Source organism: Cherax quadricarinatus, chromosome 17 (assembly GCF_038502225.1).
Source record: "Cherax quadricarinatus isolate ZL_2023a chromosome 17, ASM3850222v1, whole genome shotgun sequence".
Classification (NCBI taxonomy): domain Eukaryota; kingdom Metazoa; phylum Arthropoda; class Malacostraca; order Decapoda; family Parastacidae; genus Cherax; species Cherax quadricarinatus.
In genome coordinates, this window is record NC_091308.1 from 36,703,004 (window position 1) to 36,723,035 (window position 20,032).

Sequence of the window (20,032 nt, forward strand, 5' to 3'; positions counted from 1 at the left end):
AAGTGTCGACTAACACCCAGGTGCTTACTAAGTGAACAGGAGCAACAAGTGTAAAGTAACATGCTCAACGTGTCCACCCATGCCAGTGATAATACCTGGCACCCACAGTATATGAGCTGAGAGAGTGTATAGGTATACGGTATTACCGTGTGAGCATATTGTAACACTTATAATGATCAAACTAAATATAAAGATCGTGATCGGTTTTATGGTCATTTTTTGATCACTATGTGCTTGAATGTTTACTTATCGAAGACTAGGGAGTTAGTATAATAACCTGTGTGTCTTGTCAGGGTGTCTCATTATTTGTAGATATACATCCAGATGTACTGCAGCTAGCCCTTTTGTGGTCTATTGCCTAGGTCTTTGGGATGCATAATAAACTTTCTACTTCGGCTTCAAATTCTAAATGAAAATCAATCTGCTGTGTAGCGGTTCCGTCCCTAGTAATATCCCCAACCAGTTGTCACCGAGTGTTTTATAACAGTGTAATTAGAGTGAGGTTATGTACCAGTTGTACTGTGTGAATAAATTCTCCATTTTGGTATAGTAAATATTTGTATTTTAAGTCCCTTTTAATTTACCCCATATTACTCCCTCTTTCATCATTGTTATACTTTGTATTATCCTTCTTTATATATCCCAGAAATGCCGAATTAAGATACAAGGGAGCTTGTCCCATATGCAAGTTAATTAGGTGCCCAGCTGAGTATGTAAGAGATGGTAATATTGGTTATTCCAGTTGACAGGAATAGCAATATTAGATCTGCATGTGCAGGAATAATGACTATCTCAGTAAAGCATTAAACAATAACCAAATGTATTTACCAAGATGATACACACGTACTGTGTCAGATATTGCATGATTTAAAGATACATGGTCAATTCTGCAGTTATGCAAAGCTTCTTGTGCAGTGACAGGTCTCTCGTTGAGATGTATGTATGTACAATGTTCGCCAAGACCGGAGTCCTGGCACGGGCCTTAATCTTGCGATGACCCGTCTCTGGCTCCCGAAGGAGAAAGGGTTCTGTAATGTTGCAACGTATGCTTCTCGTTGAGAAGTGACTAGCAGTGTAAATTTAGCTACCATGGCAGACAGTCTTACGTTAGGTGGTGTCTAGTGAGAACACCAGTCATGTGACTTATTACGCCCACCACACTCCGGTTAGATCCCAGCCTCACGAGCGGTACACAGATCAACGCAGTAACGGAAACAAGCGGTTTTTAAAGCAAACGAAAGTACTGCATTGATTGGTATATTGCTCGTGAGGCTAGAATCCAGACGTGAGGAAATTTAAATTAATTTTTGAGAACTTAACACTTCTTAAGGGATGGAGGGAGAGAGGGAGGGGGATATATATATATATATATATATATATATATATATATATATATATATATATATATATATATATAATATATATATATATATAATATATATATATATATAATATATATATAATATATATATATATATATATATATATATATATATATATAATATATATATATATATATAATATATATATATATATAATATATATATAATATATATATATATATATATATATATATATATATATATATATATAATATATATATAATATATATATAATATATATATAATATATATAATATATATATATATATATATATATATATATATATATATATATATATATATATATATATATATATGTATGTATGTATGTATGTATATCGGAAGCAAAGGGCTAGTAACATATAGATATAGACATAAAAATGAAGTTAAGAAACCGTAGTACTGGATAGCGACAAAAAGTCAGTCGAGTAAACCTGGAACGCAAATTGAGCACTCTCTGAAGACAGATTAGTACCTCTGGAAGACTAGGGATTACTTCCTGATAGCAAAATTTCTCAGTCACTAAACACAGGAGTTAATTTTCAACACACAAGAAATATACAAATAGGACCGAAACATCTGTAAGACGTTTCAACCCTTGCTGAAACTTTATAAAGTCGAGAGTGAGAAAGAAAGTGAGAGTCAATCAGAAGTCAGATCAGGTGAGGCGATTAACAGATCAGGCAAGGGAAAAAGAGAAAGACCAGGTCAGATCAGGTGAAAAGACAGAACAGGTCAGGTTTCTATATGAAGATAATGATAACCACAAAAATAATAACCATAAACTAAACTAATACTCTACTTGAGGAACCCCAGAGGGAATTATAGGTTAATGAAATTAACTAGACAGAGGTGAAAGAGACAGAGACAAAGCTGAAAGTGAGAGACAAAGATGAATGAGAGAGAGAGAGAGAGTGAGTGAGAGAGAGTGAGAGAGTGAGAGAGAGAGTGAGAGAGTGAGAGAGTGAGAGTGAGAGTGAGAGAGAGAGAGAGAGGCAACATGCAGATCCCATTAACTTCCTAATGGAAAATATTGACTCCCTTCTGCTACAACACAACTGTCAACATATCATAATTATTGGTGACCTCAACCAGCACCTTATACAGAGGGACTTTGATGACCTTCTTGCAGTGTTTGACATGAGAAACTTTGTTGATTTCCCTACTCACATCTCTGGCTCCTCCCTTGATCCAGTAGTGAGTGATCTGGCAGAAGGCATAGTCACTTGTCAACCCCTCGGCTATGTTGGATCGTCTGATCACAAGGCTGTTTTTACGACACTTAAGATCCCAACAGAACGAGGTGAGTCCACACGCACAACCTGGCTATGGGAAAGAGGTAATTGGCCAGCCCTTCGCTCTGAGTTCGCCACCACCGATTGGAATGCTCTTCTCCAAGGGGATGTTGACAACCAAGTTAAAGCCTTCACTGGACACATCCTTAACCTACAACAAGAACACATTCCTCACCGGCAATATGTGACGAAGCCTACGGATCAGCCTTGGTTTGGTTTTCCTTGTAGAGAGGCTGCTACTGCTAAGTACAAAGCATGGCGAAAGTATAAGAGACATCCTACCACCTATAACAGGAACTTGCACAGGCAAGCCTGTAGACATATGGGTGATGTTCAAAAGTGGGCCATTGCTAAATGGGAGGTGGACACTAAAAGAAAGCTAGCATCACGTAGGGTAGGCTCCAAAACCTGGTGGTCCCTGGTCAAGGACAGACAAGGTTATCTGCCTGATGAACTCATTCCACCTCTAAATCGACAGGATGGGACCACCTCTACTAGTAGTCAAGAGAAGGCGGACCTCTTTGCTGAACACTTTGCTACCAAAATGCAAGTTTCTGATCCAGCAAGGGACCCTCCTTGGCTAGCTGCAAGAACTGTGTCAAAACTGTCAGTGGTGACAATAAGGCAGGAGGAGGTGCATTTCCTTCTTAAATTGCTTGACCAAGAAAAGGCTGTGGGCCCAGACAAGTTGAGCCCAAGATTGCTGAGGAGATGTGCAGACCAGCTAGCAGCACCTCTAACTCGCATCTTTCACCACTGCCTAGTACAGTGTAAATGGCCCTCTCTATGGAAAGAGGCAAATGTAGTCCCTGTTCACAAAAAGAAGAGCAGAGCAGAAATCAACAACTACAGACCAGTGTCACTCCTGCCAATCACTGGTAAGATCCTTGAGACAATAATCTCAAGACAAATGACAGAGTTTTTTGACTATCACTCACTGCTTTGTGATCGTCAATATGGCTTCAGAAAAGGTTACTCTGCTGCTGATCTGTTGTTAAACCTCTCCGCTAAGTGGCACCAGTCACTGGATGAATCCAAAGTCAGCTGTGTGGTAGCACTGGACATTGCTGGCGCTTCCGACCGGGTATGGCACCAGGGCCTCTTAGCAAAACTTCAAGCACTGGGAATTGCAAGCTCTACGCTATGTCTCCTCAGTGATTACCTTCATGGTAGATCTCTAAGTGTAGTTCTCAATGGAACGGAATCAGCAAGACATCCTATTGGGGCAAGTGTTCCACAAGGAAGCGTGCTGGGACCATTGTTATGCAATGTCTACTTCAACGACCTTCTTCATCTCATCCCAGAATCACATGCATATGCAGACGACTGCGCACTGACATTCACTTATCCAAGAGAAGAAATGCCAGCTGCTCTAAGCTACATCAGTCACCAGCTGAGAACTATATCAGCTTGGGGAAATAGATGGCAAGTAACATTTGCACCTGAGAAAATGCAAATGATGGTGGTCTCTAGGCACCATGATGGTAATGCTGGTGCAGTAGTAAGGATGAATGGGAGGGTGTTGGCACCTCGAGAAGAAGTTTATATCCTTGGGGTGAAATTTGACTCCAAACTAACCATGTTGTAAATCTTGCAAACAAGGCAGCCAGGAAGCTTACAGCACTTCGCCGTATCTCGCATCTACTTGACAGTAGGGGTTGCAAGATCCTGTACGAGGCACAAGTACGCTCGCACCTTGAGTATGCTCCACTTTCTTGGTTTGCCTACCCCCCCCCTCTCATCTGCGACTGATTGACAGAGTAGAGAACAGAGCAAGACGTCTCATCTCTCGCCTGGATTCATCCTGGATAGATCTGTCATTTCAGCAGAGCCTTCAGCATAGGAGGGATGTGGGTGGCCTTACTGTTATGTACAAGGCCAATATTGTCAAAGTACCAAACTTGGATCCACTTCGAGGACAGCGTGAAACAAGCTTTTATGCCACAAGACGGGCAGAAAGCAGCAACTTCACTCTGGCTGTACCCTTCTCCAGAACATCACTCCATCTGAGATCATACATACCCAGGATGACTCGAATATGGAACACATTCGTACAACATAAAGATGTCAACGAGATAAAGTCAGTTGATCAAATAAAAATGCTGGCCCACAGATGGCTCCAATTTCATCCTGTTCCCTACTTGTATGTCTCATAACAATAAAAATGCTTTCAAATGAGCTGATGTAGGTAACAGCTCTTAGCTTGCCAATAAAGTTAGGAATCCTTAACCTGTAAATAGCTTGTCAATAAAGCTAGGGATCCTTAACCTTGTCAAACCCTGTGTGAGAGAGAGAGAGAGAGAGAGAGAGAGAGAGAGAGAGAGAGAGAGAGAGAGAGAGAGAGAGAGAGAGAGAGAGAGAGAGAGAGAGAGAGAGAGATTGATTTACCAAGAAATCTCAATTAACTAGCCTCATCGTCTGGCGAACCAACGCCCACCTTGAGTGTCCCATTTCCTCCCTCGCCCCTTCCCCATTCCCGAATTACCTCCCAACCCTACTAGTACCCTTCCCCAACCCCTCATATCCCCCATCCAGGGTGTTAAGTGTGCCTGAAGCCAGACAAAGTGGTAATTAATTATCCTAAGAAGTGTAGAGAGGATCACATAAGCGTCCATCATGTTCATTCCCTCCTTTACTACCTCTCTCCTCCTCCTTTACTTCCTTCTTTGACTCATCTTTAATACATTATTTCTCTATTGCCTGCCTTGTATGGGCCAGTAGGCCTGATGCAGTGTTCCTCCTTTCTTATGTTCTTTATTACCTACCTACCTACTTACCTCCCTCCTTTCCTACCTCCCTCCTTTCCTACCTCCTCTAACATTAGCGAGGTAACTCTCTCAGTACTCCTAGGTACGGTCCTGGCACCTCTACTGTTTCTTATTCTCATCGCAGACATAGAAAAAAAACAATAACAGTTTTGTATCATAATTTACGGATGACACCAATAATAAACATGAAAGTCACACCAGAAGAAAACAATAAAAATACTGCAGGAAGATATAAGGAGAGTTTTCTAGTGGACAGTGGAGAACATGACGTACATCGGTGATAAGTTCCTGATTAGATGTAGAAAAAATGAATAACATAAAAGAGAGACTGTATATAACACCCAAAAGGATCAAATAGAAAAACACGTAGAAGACCTGGGAGTAATTACGTCGGCTGACTTTTCCTTCAAAGAACACTACAGCAAATATCAGATCAACCAGGAAAATGAACGGGTGGATATGGGGAGCTTTCAAAATAAGGGAAATACTGCCAGTGATGACACTATTCAAATCGTTTGTGCTGTCTCTTTCAGAGTATTTTTTAGTATTGACGGCCTCGTTCAGGGCAGGGAAGATATCAGAAATGGAACATTTACCAATCATTTCCGCCAGTATAGAGCCAATACAACATTTAAATTACTGGCGATGCCTGGGAACTTGGTGAAGCGGAGAAGAGATGTACATGATTATATATACGTGTAAAGTATTTGAGAGCCTAGTCTCAAATCTGCACACTGACATAACATACTGGAATAAGAGATACTTGTGGCAGACACTGCCACAAGTGAGAATGGTTGCATCTCAGAGAGACTTGACCTCCCAATGAATACATTCTTTCTTCTTCTGACAGTACATAACGTTCCATACTGTCGCTTAAACTTCACACTGTTTCAGATTATGGAACAAAACTCTTCTCCAAGCTGAGGGACTGATCACCTCAAAACTACATCTTCAAGTGTGACGGACTGATTACATCACATCTCTACTGCTCCTGCCAACTTTTATGTACTCAACTGAAGACGCCTACTGTGTAGGCGAAACGTTTCGAAATAAAGCTGCTTAACTGTTGCATGTGTGTTTTACTTACCAACAATAAGAGAAAACTGGATCAACATCTGCGGTCGCAAACTATTCAACCTATTACCAGAAGTTATCAGAAACACTGCTGGGACAAGTGTGGAAGTCTTCAAGTGGAAACTTGGCAAGTATCTTCACCAGGCTGTGTTGCCTCTGCTGGCCCGCTGGCAGCCAGCAGAAACAGCGTTATTGACAAGGCAAGTGACAGACAAGCCTAGTCCAGGGCAAGGCTCAGGAGGTATAGAAAAGCTCTCGAAACTCATCAAAGGTATATTAAAGGTAAGGTATATCACTCTTTCTTACCTCCTTCCTCCCTCTTTCCTGTCTCTCTTCTTGTTTAATGCCTCCCTCTTCCATCTTTACTGCCTTACTCTATCCTCTTTTATACCTTCCTCTTTCATACCTCCCTTTTTCATCTCTTTCATACCACTTTGTTTACTGCCTCCTTACTCCTCCTTTCTTTACCTTTCTCTCCTTTATTTCTACCTCCATCACCCCTCCTTCGTACCTCCCTGTTCATTCTTGCCTACGTACATATAGGTTTGTGTAGCCTGCTGTTGGACTGGTGTCACATCCGTCTCAAGAAATATATATTTAGTGCCGAACTGGTAAAACTTGCGATTTTTGCTTAAATAGTAACGCATCTTGCCGAATAAGGCAAGCGAAAATTTGTGTGCAATAAATTCGCAAAAATCATTCTGAACCTAACGAAAAAAATATATTTCATTGCGTCTGCTTATTAAATTATTGTAAACAACTAAAATATATTTAGTTGGATTAGGTTAAATTAAATTGTGCTCGATATAATAAAGGTTAGGTTAGTTTTCTAAGGTTATTTTGGTACAAAATAACTAATTTTTACAATAACATAAATGAAAAAAAATATATCTTTAAACATACAAAAGAAATTTTTAGAAAGGACTTAATTTTAAAAGAGTTCTTGCTAATTGACCAATTTTACCTATTCGGCACGACATAAATGTGACACCAGTCCAACAGCAGGCTATACAAGCCTGTAAATAGGTAGGCAAGAATGAAGAGGGAGGTAGGAAAGGAGGGATCATGGCGGTAGAAATAAAGGAGATAGAGGAAAGAAAGAAGGAAAGGAAGAAGATGGACGGAGAAATAACAGAGTCGTAGGGCGGGAGGGAAGTATGAGAGAGGAACCAAGGAATTGGAAAATTATTATTATTATAAAAAAGAAGCGCTAAGCCACAGGAATTGGAAAAGAAAAGAAAAAAAAAATATCTTAGGAAAGTAGAGGAAGAGATGGAGACAGGTATAGGCTTGAAGAAAGAATGAAAGAGGGAGAGAGAAGCCAATGGTAGAAAAGTAAGACGAAGATGTTTAGATGGTTATTTGGCTTTAAGTTTGTAGATTATACGAAGGTCATTGACGCTGTACGTCACCTGAACACCAGAAGTCAGCGATACCGTAATCCTCAAGGGATTACAGTAAACTTTCCAAGTATATACACTTGAAAGATACACTCTTCCACACTTTACACTGACAGCTTCATACACCGCAAGTGTGTAAAGCTATTTTTTTTTCTTTTCCAGTTCCTGGGTTCCTCTCTCATACCTCCCGCCCTACGGCGCTATTATTTCTCCGTCCTTCTTCCTTCCCTTCCTCACTATAATTTCCTCCCTTCTCCCTTCCCTCGAAAATAGCCTTTACTTCCGAAAATACATGCATGCAAGCACACACCACAGCACACACACACAATCTACACCCACACACACACACACATATTTAAGAAAGGCAGCAGAAACGAGGCACTAAACTACAGACCTGTGTCTCTGACATGTATTGTGTGCAAAGTCATGGATAAGATTATCAGGAGGAGAGTGGTCGAACACCTGGAAAGGAACAAGATTATAAATGAAAACCAGCATGGGTTCATGGAAGGCAAATCTTGTATCACAAACCTCCTGGAGTTTTATGACAAGGTAACAGAAGTAAGACACGAGAGAGAGGGGTGGGTAGATTGCGTTTTCCTAGACTGCAGGAAGGCCTTTGACACAGTTCCCCACAAGAGATTAGTGCAGAAGCTGGAGGATCAGGCGCATGTAAAAGGGAGGGCACTGCGATGGATAAGGGAATACCTGACAGGGAGGCAGCAACGAGTCATGGTACGTGAAGAGGTATCACAGTGGGCGCCTGTTACGAGCGGGGTCCCACAGGGGTCAGTTCTAGGACCAGTGCTATTTTTGATATATGTGAACGACACGATGGAAGGAATAGACTCTGAAGTGTCCCTGTTCGCAGATGACGTGAAGCTGATGAGAAGAATTAAATCGGACGAGGATGAGGCAGGACTACAAAGAGACCTGGACAGGCTGGACATGTGGTCCAGTAACTGGCTTCTCGAATTCAATCCAGTCAAATGCAAAGTCATGAAGATTGGGGAGGGGCAAAGAAGACCGCAGACAGAGTATAGGCTAGGTGGACAAAGACTACAGACCTCACTCAGGGAAAAAGACCTTGGGGTGACCATAACACCGAGCACATCACCGGAGGCACACATCAACCAAATAACTGCTGCAGCATACGGGCGCCTGGCAAACCTGAGAATAGCGTTCCGATACCTTAATAAGGAATCGTTCAAGACACTGTACACTGTGTATGTTAGGCCCATACTGGAGTATGCAGCACCAGTCTGGAACCCACACCTGGTCAAGCACGTCAAGAAGTTAGAGAAAGTACAAAGGCTTGCAACAAGGCTAGTCCCAGAGCTCAAGGGAATGTCGTACGAGGAAAGGTTAAGGGAAATCGGACTGACGACACTGGAGGACAGAAGGGTCAGGGGAGACATGATAACGACATACAAGATACTGCGGGGAATAGACAAGGTGGATAGAGATAAGATGTTCCAGAGAGGGGACACAGGGACAAGGGGTCACAACTGGAAGCTGAAGACTCAGACGAGTCACAGGGACGTTAGGAAGTATTTCTTCAGTCATAGAGTTGTCAGCAAGTGGAATAGCCTAGCAAGTAGTGGAGGCAGGAACCATACATAGTTTTAAGAAGAGGTATGACAAAGCTCAGGAAGCAGAGAGAGAGAGGACCCAGTAGCGATCAGTGAAGAGGCGGGGCCAGGAGCTGAGTCTCGACCCCTGCAACCACAATTAGGTGAGTACACAGGGCTACTCACCCAGCGGGAAAGGAAGACATCGCCGACCACGTTTTTAATGGCGAGGACAACGAGAGAAATACCACTCATGTGGTATGCAGTAAATGGGTCAGGAGATTACAGCTATGCCAGTTATGCACGCCGTTCCAAACATTGTGGTCGTAACAGTACTGAACTCTGCCTTACCTCGTGGACCGAGTGAGATCCAAAGCACATAAAAGTAGGGAGAAAACATTTTTCACAAGAGGAGACTATGCAGGAATGAGAGAATGCTTGAATGCAGAACAGCGGAAAATGGAAGTGCGGCATGCAAAGAGTAAGTTACTTATTCGGAGTATGTACACACTCCCATATAAGCTGCCTCCCAACCAGCGAACCAGATGCTAAGGGTTTAACGGTAAGGGTATCCATCGTTAAATCAGTACCTTGGCTCATTAACCAATTTGCTCCAACCCATTACGACCAGGTCACTGGCCAACATTACCTGTGTTGCATGCAAAGAGAACGTTACTTATTTGGCGTATGTACACACTCCCATATAGGCTGCGCTCCGACAATCTTACCCTGACAATTTTCAGGATATGATGTAGATGTTGGATCACTAAACCTATTAAACTCTTCCTCTGCAGGTAATCCTGAAAAACAGAGGCTACTTCAGCAGGATGTATCATTTCTGTTAGAACACGGATCAGTGGAGGAGGAGTCTAGTCCAGTGTGGGAGGGACAACACCAGAGCAACCAGACCAGCAGTCTCGTGAAGCAGGTGCATCGAGTTTGTCTCAGGACGAGTTCGCTTCATTGGCGCTTGAGTTAGCCAAACTTAATCTTGAAACGACCAGGAAGCAGCGAGCATTTGCTAGGGAGGAGTTTGATAGAAGGGGAAGAGTTCAGAGTTTCCAATTAACTGTTAATTGATGTAAGTCATCCTTTGGCCAATCTATTGTTACTTTTTGGGGCCTTGAAGTAGGTAGCGGTAAAGTGGCCCCTAAATCTGCTAAAATTCTTGCCATTAAAAATTATCCAGTATATGATAGGAAATCCCTCCAACATTTCTTAGGGATGGTAAGGTTTTACAGACGATTCTATAAGAATTTTGCAGATGTTGTAGCCCCCTTAACCTCACTTACCAGTCAGAAAGAAAATTTAAATGAACACCAGAGTGCCACGTCTCCTAAAGCCAAACGGCTACTTTGTACTGCACTCATTCTTCTGTCTCCTGATTCTTCAAAACCTTTACATTGCAGGTTGATGAATGTGAGTCAGGGTAAGGGCAGTACTTCTAAAAAAATCTGTGGAAGAGTGCTTGCAGCCTGTGGCTTTTGGGCTAACTATCAACCTCACCAGAGGGCCTACTCCACAACTGAAAAAAGAAGCCCTCGCTCTGATACTGGCATTAGAACATTTCGAGGTCTACGTGAGGCAGTCGTCCCAAGTTGTCACAGTCTACAGTGACCACAACCCTCTGGTCTACAACAACTCCATGAAGAACCACAACATGCGTTTGATGAGATGGAGTCTCAGGCTGCAACTCTTCAATATTCTTATTGTACACATTGCTCTATCTAATGAGTTGGATAGTTAAAAGGAAAGACAGTTTCATTATTCAGTGCCATGGTGGCACGCTACCCATGGAGGTGGAAGCCTAGTCCTGGCTCTTAGAGCCCTTTTGAGGTGGGGGTGTGGCATACAAAGAGTACGTTGAACATCAAAATGGTATACAATACCGACAGGTTGGTAGGTAAGACACATAGGCAACAGTTAGGCAACTTTATTCCGAAACGTTTCGCCTGCATAGTAGGCTTCTTCAGTCGAATACAGAAGGTATGCAGGAACAGTAGAGATGTGAAGACGATGTAATCAGTCCATCACCCTTGAAGTCGTAGAATTTGAGGTTGTCAGTCCCTCAGCCTGGAGAAGTTCAGTTCCATAGTCAGGAACTATCTGAAGATCAAGCGAAAGTGCGGAGACTCGTGACCTCTCAGTGGCTGCAATCTTACTACTACTACTACTCTGCACCTCTCCTTCCGACAGTATTTAAGTCTCCGCACTGTCGCTTGATCTTCAGATAATTCCTGACTATGGAACTGAACTTCTCCAGGCTGAGGGACTGACAACCTCAAATTCTACTACTTCAAGGGTGATGGACTGATTACATCGTCTTCACATCTCTACTGTCCCTGCCTACTTTCTGTATACGACTGAAGCCTGCTGTGTAGGCGAAACGTTTCGGAATAAAGTTGCCTAACTGTTGCCTATGTGTCTTACCTACCAAATAGTACGTTACTTATTCGGCGTATGTACACACTCCCATATAGGCTGCCTCCAAACTAGTGAACCAAGTGCTAAAGGTTTAACGGTAAGGGTACCCATCGTTAAATGGGTTCATTATGTGTTGGAGCAAATTGGTTCGTTAATCAATTTACAAACAGGTCACAGGCCAACATTACCTGTGTTCGTAATAGCTGGACACATTCACTCCCAGAGGCCGAACAATGATAAAAAATATAGAGCCTATGATTTACCCAAGAGAAGAAGAAAGGCAAATGCTAAACGTTGAAGATAACAAAAGAAATATAGGAAGTAAAGAACAGCAAAAAGCAGAAAAGTGAGCATAAGAGCCAGATATAAGTATGCACAAGGGAGAAGAGATGAGGAGCGACATTCTGAAAATGACAACACCGAAAACCAATTCTGAATCGGAGTTGATACATAACAAAATCAGACGGAAGACGACGGTTAAGGACGATTAATAAGACATAGGAAGGAAGGCAAAGAGATCTCAAGAAATGCCCATGAAACCTGCGAGGAGCCAAACAAATGTCTAACTGGGTGTAGTCGGTGAAAATATCTACAATACCAGAGAGGAAGAGTGCATCAGCCAGCACAGGACACAACACGTGCAACACAAGATATGAAGCACATAGGCAACAGTTAGGCGACTTTATTCCGAAACGTTTCGCCTACACGGTAGGCTTCTTTAGTCGAGTAAAAAAGTAGGCAGAAGCAGTAGAGATGTGAAGGCTATGTAATCAGTCCATCACCCTCAAAGTCCCTCAGCCTGGAGAAGAGTTCTGTTCCATAGTCTGAAACAATCTGAAAACCAAGCCTATTGTGTAGGCAAAACGTTTCGAAATAAAGTTGCCTAACTGTTGCCTGTGTGTCTTACCTACCAACCTGTCGGTATTGTATACCATATTGATATTCACAAGATATGAAGGAACTACTGTCAAATTGAAGAAACTACCGCCAAGGTGAAGAGACAACTGCCAAGGTGAAGAGAGAACTACCAAGGTGAAGAGACAACTGCCAAGGTGAAGAGACAACTGCCAAGGTGAAGAGAGAACTACCAAGGTGAAGAGACAACTGCCAAGGTGAAGAGACAACTGCCAAGGTGAAGAGACAACTGCCAAGGTGAAGAGACAACTGCCAAGGTGAAGAGACAACTGCCAAGGTGAAGAGACAACTGCCAAGGTGAAGAGACAACTGCCAAGGTGAAGAGACAACTGCCAAGGTGAAGAGACAACTGCCAAGGTGAAGAGACAACTGCCAAGGTGAAGAGACAACTGCCAAGGTGAAACTACTGAGAATAAAATGCAAATTAAATAATAAAAGGGACGACGCTAGAAGAAAGCAGGAAAGACGTAGCACCGGTATTGAAAATATTGAGAGGAACTGAGAAGAGGGAGAGAGACTGTGTTCCAGAGGAGAAGCAGATACACGAGAGGCCTGGAAGAAGAACAGTGTGTGTTCCAGAGGAGGAGAGGCAGATACACGAGAGCCCTGAAAGTGGAAAAGCGTGTTCCAGAGGAGGAGAGGCAGATACACGAGGGCCCTGGAAGAGAGACAGAGAATGTTCCAGAGGAGGAGAGGGAGATACACGAACGCCCTGGAAGGAGGACAGTGTGTGTTTCAGAGGAGGAGAGGCAGATACACGAGAGCCCTGAAAGTGGAAAAGCGTGTTCCAGAGGAGGAGAGGCAGATACACGAGGGCCCTGGAAGATGGACAGAGACAGTGTGTTCCAGAGGAGAGGCAGATACACGAGAGCCCTGGAAGAGGAACAGAGACAGTGTGTTCCAGAGGAGGAGAGGCAGATACACGAAGGCCCTGACAGAGGGACAGATACAGTATGTTCCAGAGGAGAGGCAGATACACGAGGGCCCTGGAAGAAGAACAGAGACAGTGTGTTCCAGAGGATAAGAGGCAGATACACAAGGGCTCTGGAAGAGGAACTGAGAAAGTGTGTTCCAGAGGAGGAGAGGCAGATACACGAGGGCCCTGGAAGAGGGACAGTGTGTGCTCCAGAGGAGGAGAGGCAGATACACGAAGGCCCTGACAGAGGGACAGATACAGTATGTTCCAGAGGAGAGGCAGATACACGAGGGCCCTGGAAGGGGGACAGAGAGTGTTCCAGAGAAGGAGAGGCAGATACACGAGGGCCCTGGAAGAGGGACAGAGACAGTATGTTCCAGAGGAGGAGAGGCAGATACACGAGGGCCCTGGAAGAGGGACAGTGTGTGTTCCAGAGGAGGAGAGGCAGATACACGAGGGCCCTGGAAGAGGGACAGAGACAGTATGTTCCAGAGGAGGAGAGGCAAATACACGAGGGCCCTGGAAGAAGCACAGAGACAGTGTGTTCCAGAGGAGAAGAGGCAGATACACAAGGGCTCTGGAAGAGGAATAGAGAAAGTGTGTTCCAGAGGAGAGGCAGATACACGAGGGCCCTGGAAGAGGGACAGTGTGTGCTCCAGAGGAGGAGAGGCAGATACACGGGGGCCCTGGAAGAGGGACAGTGTGTGTTCCAGAGGAGGAGAGGCAGATACACGGGGGCCCTGGTGGAAGTTAAAGACACAGAAGAGTTACAAGAATATCAGGAAGTATTTCTTGAGCTTCAGGGTGATCAGGAAGTGGACTGGTCAAGAATCTATGCCTACGTTTAAAGACTAGGTATGATAAAGGTCACGAAGCCAAGACAGTGTGCACCAGTAACGACCCGTTAAGAGGGAGAACCAGGAGCTGCAATGTGATTTCTTGAAGCATTCATACCTGAGTACAAGCAGACACACAGAAAAGGGTATTTTTAATGTACGGTGTAACGAGAATTCATCACTTCAGTATCTTCAGTGAAATGAAAATATCTGGGAATTTCCTTTGATCTAAACATATCAGGAGAATTGATAGTGAATAAGGGGGGTAGGGCAAACATAGGAAGTACCAGGATAAAGTTCGTCTATAGACAGGCAAAGTGTTTTTCCTAGTGAAGCTCGCAGGTCGCTATGTCTAGCTCTAATGCAATGTCGTGCTGATTATTTTCATTCTTCGCGGCACTCTGCGCCAGCAAAAAAAAAAAAAATGAAAGATGGACTACAAATCATCCAGAACAAAATAATGAGATTCATCCAGGACCCGAGTCCTGGAGAGCATGTAGGCCAGGATGAATTACAAAAAGTGAATTTCCTCATTGTCGAGGAGAGTAAATCATGTTTATAAAATTGCTCACAAGTAGTATCCAGATTATACATCTTGTTGCAAATTTTGTCAAGGTTAGAAACCAGAGGCAGTATGGTACTAAGGTGAGTGAACACAAGTTTGTAGCATCTACAGTTGGTCAGGAACCAGACAACGTTTATTATAAAACAATAATGTAAAAAGGATTTCTTGAACATGTCAAGGCGAGTTTTAGCAAGATTTTCCTTTATTAATGAAAATTAGCCAATTGTAATATATCAACAATAAATGAAATATATGATAAACATAATAAAATGTTATGACGAGCTTATAGAAAATGTTAAACAGTCACTCAACTGTCTTATACAGAGTGGAATTGTACAACACACTGCTGCTACAACACACTGCTGCTACAACACACTGCTGCTACAACACACTGCTGCTACAACACACTGCTGCTACAACACACTGCTGCTACAACACACTGCTGCTACAACACACTGCTGCTACAACACACTGCTGCTACAACACACTGCTGCCACAACACACTGCTGCCACAACACACTGCTGCCACAACACACTGCTGCCACAACACACTGCTGCCACAACACACTGCTGCTACAACACACTGCTGCCACAACACACTGCTGCCACAACACACTGCTGCCACAGCACACTGCTGCCACAACACACTGCTGCCACAACACACTGCTGCCACAGCACACTGCTGCCACAGCACACTGCTGCCACAGCACACTGCTGCCACAGCACACTGCTGCCACAGCACACTGCTGCCACAACACACTGCTGCCACAGCACACTGCTGCCACAACACACTGCTGCCACAGCACACTGCTGCTACAGCACACTACTGCCACAACACACCGCTGCTACAGCACACTGCTGCCACAACACACTGCTGCCACAACACACTGCTGCCACAACACACTGCTGCCACAACACACTGCTGCCACAACACACTGCTGCCACAACACACTGCTGCCACAACACACTGCTGCCACAACACACTGCTGCCACAACACACCGCTGCTACAACACACCGCTGCCACAACACACCGCTGCCACAACACACTGCTGCCACAACACACTGCTGCCACAACACACTGCTGCCACAACACACTGCTGCCACAACACACTGCTGCCACAACACACTGCTGCTACAGCACACTACTGCCACAACACACTACTGCCACAACACACTGCTGCCACAACACACTGCTGCCACAACACACTGCTGCCACAACACACTGCTGCCACAACACACTGCTGCCACAACACACTGCTGCCACAACACACTGCTGCCACAACACACTGCTGCCACAACACACTGCTGCCACAACACACTGCTGCCACAACACACTGCTGCCACAACACACTGCTGCCACAACACACTGCTGCCACAACACACTGCTGCCACAACACACCGCTGCTACAACACACCGCTGCCACAACACACTGCTGCCACAGCACACTGCTGCCACAGCACACTGCTGCCACAACACACTGCTGCCACAACACACTGCTGCCACAGCACACTGCTGCCACAGCACACTGCTGCCACAGCACACTGCTGCCACAGCACACTGCTGCCACAACACACTGCTGCCACAGCACACTGCTGCCACAACACACTGCTGCCACAGCACACTGCTGCCACAGCACACTGCTGCCACAGCACACTGCTGCCACAGCACACTGCTGCCACAACACACTGCTGCCACAGCACACTGCTGCCACAGCACACTGCTGCCACAGCACACTGCTGCCACAGCACACTGCTGCCACAGCACACTGCTGCCACAGCACACTGCTGCCACAGCACACTGCTGCCACAGCACACTGCTGCCACAACACACTGCTGCCACAGCACACTGCTGCCACAGCACACTGCTGCCACAGCACACTGCTGCCACAACACACTGCTGCCACAACACACTGCTGCCACAACACACTGCTGCCACAACACACTACTGCCACAACACACTGCTGCCACAACACACCGCTGCTACAACACACTACTGCCACAACACACTGCTGCCACAACACACTGCTGCCACAACACTCTGCCGGTACAACACTCTGCCGGTACAACACTCTGCCGGTACAACACTCTGCCAGTACAACACTCTGCCAGTACAACACCCTGCCGGTACAACACCCTGCTGGTACAACACCCTGCTGGTACAACACCCTGCTGGTACAACACCCTGCCGGTACAACACCCTGCCGGTACAACACCCTGCCGGTACAACACACTGCCGGTACAACACCCTGCTGGTACAACACCCTGCTGGTACAACACTCTGCCGGTACAACACCCTGCTGGTACAACACTCTGCCGGTACAACACTCTGCCGGTACAACACCCTGCCGGTACAACGCTCTGCCGGTACAACACTCTGCCGGTACAACACTCTGCCGGTACAACACTCTGCCGGTACAACACTCTGCCGGTACAACACTCTGCCGGTACAACACTCTGCCGGTACAACACTCTGCCGGTACAACACTCTGCCGGTACAACACTCTGCCGGTACAACACTCTGCCGGTACAACACTCTGCCGGTACAACACCCTGCCGGTACAACACCCTGCTGGTACAACGCTCTGCCGGTACAACACTCTGCCGGTACAACACTCTGCCGGTACAACACTCTGCCGGTACAACACCCTGCCGGTACAACACCCTGCCGGTACAACACCCTGCCGGTACAACACCCTGCTGGTACAACACTCTGCTGGTACAACACTCTGCCGGTACAACACTCTGCTGGTACAACGCTCTGCTGGTACAATATTCTGCTGGTACAACACTCTGCCAATTGAACATTTTCAAGTCAACGTCACACAAGTGACGACCTTCAGCCAACGTGAAATAATGACGTTACTCAGAAAACAATGTAGAATAACTTACCTTCACTCCCAGGTTACCATGTCAGCAACAACGTTGACAGCCAAGTCAGCACCGACGTCAGTAGTTACGTTTGCACTGAATTCACTCATTCAGTATATAAATTTATATTTATACACACTAATACACATACGTGTCCCAACATGTTTTACCGCTGATGTTTCATACGAGTTTCATATTTCATAATCTATGTTCTATAAAAGATTTGGATAAATGTATAAAATCTGTTCTATAACATATTTTAACCGCATGTCCACTTTTTTAAGTTTTACAGAATTTCAACGCCCACTTAAATGCCACTAGACATGCAATAATTTCATGTAAAGCCACAAATCACTGAGTTAACACAAGCGACTATCACTGCTGGAAAACCTTCTAACACTAACTTGTAAGATATTCCTGACCTACGCTGGGCTGCCCGTCAACACACTTTCTCAGCCAATCATAACTAGAATGACGTGTGGAGACCAATCAGAACTCCAGCATTACGTGTAACTGACCCGAGCAGCTTGTTGGCCCATCCTTACTGGCCTGTGTGTGGCTGAGAATTCTGTCAACACTCATAAACCATGACAGTCAGTTTGTATATACTGAAAGATGAATCTTTTTCGTTCAAGGGATATATATATATACACACCGAGAGATGTGTATCTCATAGTGCAGTTACACTGTTTACTTTTATCACTGTTTTAGGGATTAAATTATTGTTGACGGGTAGTGATCACGTGACATGCAGCTATAATGAGAGCTTTAAGTCTGACTGACCAACCAAACTTTTCTTACTAGGAGTGTGTACAACATAATATGTCTCTCAGTTTATATGTACTGAGAGTTTGGGACTGAGGCGTTCTTGACTGTTGTACTTGGTGGGGTTTAAACCTAGTAAACCAGCTAACCTCTCTCTCTCTCTCTCTCTCTCTCTCTCTCTCTCTCTCTCTCTCTCTCTCTCTCTCTCTCTCTCTCTCTCTCTCTCTCTTGCTTAAATAGCAATGCTCTTCTTGCCGAATAAGGCAAGCGAAAATTTGTGCAAGCAATAATTTCGAACAAATTATTCTGAACCTCACGAAATTTTTTTTTATTTAATTCTGTTTGTTTATTATTAAATTATTGTAAACTTATCGGAAATATATTTAGCTGAATTAGACTAAATTAAGTCGCGCTTATTATAATACTGCTCGTTGGGCTAGTACACCAAACAGGGAGTAGAATGAAATTAGCTCAGAGGCACCCACAGCACCGTATGTCCTCGGATGACGGTAAAACACCTAGCTTGGCTCGGTGCGTCATTCTTGTAGGATTGCGTGGTCCTGTGGGTTAGAGCGTCATGTGTTTCCGCTCACCATGAGGCGGGCCAAAAGCAGCAGGGGTTCGAGTCCTTGGCTAGTCGCGTGTTGTTATTTAGCAATACCGCTCGTTCGTGGTTATAGTAATATATACTGGAGAACAGGCGGGTCGGGGGAGACATTATAACGACATACAAAATACTGCGTGCCTGCTTGTGTGTGTGTGTGTGTGTGTGTACTCACCTAATTGTACTCACCTAATTGTGGTTGCAGGGGTCGAGACTCAGCTCCTGGCCTCGCCTCTTCACTGATCGCTACTAGATCCTCTCTCTGCCTCCAGAACTTTGTCATACCTCGTCGTAAAGCCATGTATGGTTCCTGCCTCCACTACATCACTTGTTAGGCTATTCCCCTTCCTGAAGACTCTATGACTGAAGAAATACTTCCTAACATCACTATGACTCGTCTGAGTCTTCAGCTTCCAATTGTGACCCCTTGTTTCTGTGTCACCTCTCTGGAACAACCTGCCTCTGTCTACCTTATCTATTCCATGCAGTATTTTGTACGTCGTTATCATGTCTCCCCTGACCCGCCTGTCCTCCAATGTCGTCAATCAGATTTTCCTCAACCTTTCTTCGTAGGACATACCCCTGAGCTCCGGAACTAGCCCTTTTGCAAACCTTTGCACTTTCTCTAATTTCTTGACGTGTTTGCCC

At 44.6% G+C, this 20,032-nt stretch overlaps 1 long non-coding RNA gene across 1 annotated transcript in view; it reads right to left on the reverse strand.

Annotated features, from left to right (window-relative positions):
• Positions 1-18,546, reverse strand: part of LOC138852839 (uncharacterized) — a 303,748-nt gene extending 285,202 nt beyond the window's left edge. Inside the window, exon 1 of the long non-coding RNA XR_011392120.1 lies at positions 18,037-18,546. This is a non-coding gene — a long non-coding RNA (uncharacterized lncRNA). The remainder of the gene's footprint in view (positions 1-18,036) is intronic.
• Positions 18,547-20,032: the final 1,486 nt, after the last annotated feature.